The sequence below is a fragment of the Juglans regia genome, chromosome 10 (assembly GCF_001411555.2).
Source record: "Juglans regia cultivar Chandler chromosome 10, Walnut 2.0, whole genome shotgun sequence".
Classification (NCBI taxonomy): Eukaryota; Viridiplantae; Streptophyta; class Magnoliopsida; order Fagales; family Juglandaceae; genus Juglans; species Juglans regia.
In genome coordinates, this window is record NC_049910.1 from 17,911,339 (window position 1) to 17,915,017 (window position 3,679).

The 3,679-nt window shown below is 34.0% G+C and overlaps 1 pseudogene; it reads right to left on the reverse strand.

Moving 5' to 3' along the window:
* Positions 1-3,266: 3,266 nt before the first annotated feature.
* Positions 3,267-3,366, reverse strand: LOC118349807 (annotated as a pseudogene).
* Positions 3,367-3,679: the final 313 nt, after the last annotated feature.

Here is a 3,679-nt window from a genome sequence, read left to right on the forward strand (position 1 = left end):
TTTTTATATGTTTTACTAATTTCTTGAGAGATTTATTGAGGGTTTACATTCGAGGAAAATATCATGTCACGATAGGTTTATAAATCCATATCTTGTGTTGACCATCTAAGTATTTGGTTTGTACTTATATGAGAATGATCTTCGCATATCATGTCCTATTTCCCCAAGGATGGCCTTATAACCTTTAGGAACCAATTATCATCATGTTAGTCATTGAAATGCATGATTTCTTTAGGCTTTAAAACTTGCATTGATAAAGTGAAGCTAGAAACATCATGCATACATACAGTTTGAAGTTTTTGGATGATTTGGTGTTATTCAATGCCTAAGTGTTGGGATGAACTCGTATGCCATTTTTATAAGCTGTAAACATGTTCCAAGATCAGTGTTATAGATTTTTGTTTGATGGAAATTGATCACACATGCATGCATAGAAGCTATAGGCTTGAAATCACAAATAAACCCACTTTGATGCATGCCACGGGTTGATGAGTTTTGGCATAGTTGTGATGTGATTTTTGAAATTCTAAGGTCATATATGGATTTAGAACATAGCAAATATGGGTTTGTGAACTTTGGTGAATTTTGGGACCACAAATGCAAATAGTGAGAATTTAGGGCCTTAGTAGAATTTTGCTGTATAGGGGCAGTTTTGTAAATACTAAATTTGTTAACCCTTTGATTATGAACATCTTCCTTAGCGGTTCAAATCCTAACTTAGCATAACTTTGATTATAGATGCTTTGATTCTCTAAACTTGGGAAGTTTGTAAATTAGATTCTAACTTACTCTTAAATAATTTATTTATTATTTTTGTATAAGCGTCACATTCATTTTATAAATGTCATTTTAAGCATGAAACATCATATGACACATTGAGTATTTGATTACTTGCTTAAGAATATGTGAAATTTTTACCATTTTTAGCATATTGCATATAAATGTCATTTTCACATGAAAGCTTGCTACATATGCACATGTCTTGAAATACATTTTTTAAGCATAACATGGAAATGAATTTTGTCACAACCCCAAAGGCTGGAGTGAGTAAAAATGGAGTAAAACTCCTATGTCCACTCTAGAGTGCGTAAAAATGGAGTGGTAACCCCTGGGTTGACGAAGAATAGTCAACGAGTTTCTAATAGATTCTTTTGAAAGAATGCCAGAGCAAAGTCATATATGGAATGTTATGATGAAATGTTATGATACCAATTGATAAGTGTGATTTTATATGATTTTTATTACTTTTTTAGTTATGAAAAGTGTCAATTTTCCTTTAATTCTATTGATTTTATTTTATTTCTATATATTTTTCTTTTTTTTCTTGGATTTGAAGGAATGAGTAGATTTAGTGCGAAATGATAGCATTTTGGTACAAAAGAAGAGACTACAGATCCAGACTGATGAGAGACAGTGAGATCTAAAAAGAGCCGAGGAGATTTAGGTGAGGAGACTCGCGACCAGGACTGACGACCAAAAGGCTCGACTAGAATTGGCAACAAGAGTTAGGCGATAAGTGAGATATTTTACCTTTTGGGCGAGAAAACTTGGTGCAAGGCTTCGGGCTACTAGATTGAGTGACCAGTCTAAACGACCAACTTAAGCGATCATCGTGGGCAACAACTAGCAAAGGCGAGTAGCGTTACCACTCGGTAGGTTGGAGAGAGGGTAGCTTTACCGCTCCAAATTTTTAGGCTAGATTGTAGCCGCATTTATCATGTTTCTGCATTTGAAGTTTTGACATCTATTTAATTCCAGCTTGTGGGATGATAGAGGGAGTTTTCTAGAGTCGAAGTTTAAGAAGAGAGTATGAATTTAGAGTAAAAATATTCTAGAGTTTATTCTTTGAGTTTCTTTCAAAGAGGCAGACCTAGGGAGTAGAGGCGAGAGCCCCATTCTTTATCAATTTACTCCAACGAAGAACACTAGTTTATTGTTTTTCTTTTCAATTTCATTATGAATTAATTCTATTTCTAGAGTTTTGATGTAGCCTAGCATTGAACACACAATTTATATTCTAAGTTATTTTATTTCAATATTTCCATGATTGAGTTTTTATTCCTTGTTCTTAAAACTTGCAATTTTCTATCTAATTATTGTTCGGTCTATTGAGTCACAATGAGATCGAGAGGTGATTTGTGATTAAAACTCTAGGATTAATCACCAATAGTTGAGTGAAAGTAGATATATTTTGCTGTGATTAGTGTGATTTTCAAGAAAAATCGAAAGAACCTAATGAGTTTCTAATTAGTTAAATTCATATAGAGATATTGAGTTATTAGTTGTAGATATTTTTGGTATTGTTCGAGAGAAAATATTGAATAGTTAAGGGATTTTTATCATCAACTTGGGATAATTTGAATTCAATAACAATGAAGAATAAATTGTGTGGGATTTGCTAGGTGAAATCGAACGCTCTAAATCTATTCTTATTATCTTTAAAAATATTAATTTTAATGCTATTTTTCTTCAATTTAATTTAGATAATCTATTCTTCAAATTTTGGTTTTCTAAATAGTAATTAATTTAGTAAATTTCAGTACTCAATAGCATAATTATTCCCTATGGGTTCGACATTCGTTTTCTTTAAAACACTTTACTATTTGTTACGATTTTGTGCACTTGCAGATATATTTTTATGCAAACAAGTTTTTGGAGCCGTTGTCAGGAAATAGTTCTTTGTTATTCATATTGATACAAGCTAGATTCTTACTACTTTGGATTTTATTTTATTAGTTTAAATTAGATCTCTGTTTGGTTTTTCTTTTCAGGAAATAGAAGTGCATGCCCCAATCTAAATCATTAGAGTATACACTTTTCGATTCCGAGATTGAAAGAACCTTATGTCAAATCAATAAAGAGAAAAAGAAAGAGGTTGTCATATCTAAATTTAATATGGCCAACCAAGAGCACAAAGCGTTAAGAGACTATGTTATGGCCCACCAAGAGTATATGGCTGGCCAGCTATATAAGCCAATAACTTCGAGATCAAGCCGGCCATCATTCAAATAATTCAACAAACCGTTCCATTTGGGGGGATGTCAAAAGAGTATCCGAATGTCCATACTGTAAATTTTCTAGAAATTTGTGATATTTTTAAACACAACGGAGTGACAGATGATGTGATTCGATTGAGACTTTTTCCTTTCTCACTCAGGGAAAAAGCAAAAGCTTGGTTGAACTCTTTGCCGCCTGGCATCATCACCACCTAGGAGGAGTTGGCATAAACAATTTTAGAAGAATATTTCCCTCCGGCCAAGACAGCGAAGTTAATGAATGATATCACTACCTTCACCCAATTTGAGGGTGAATCGAGGCATGGGAGAGATACAAGGATGTATTGCGCAAGTGTCCACATCATGACCTCCCAGCCTGGCTTCAAGTACAGCCATTTTACAATGGTTTGGGACCCACAAATCAATCTATGGTTGATGCAGCTGCAGGAGGAGCATTAATGAGTAAGACCCCTGAAGCTGCATATGAACTTCTAGAAGAGTTTGCGCCTAACAACTATCAATGAGCCGCAGAGAGAGCAATGCCAAAGAAGGCGGCCAACGTTGTTGAGCTTGACTCTATGTCCACAATTCCGGCCTAGTTGGCAAATATATCCAAACAACTAGGTAAAATGAACGTTAATGCTATTCAAACTAATATTGTTTGTGATCATTGTGTAGAAAAT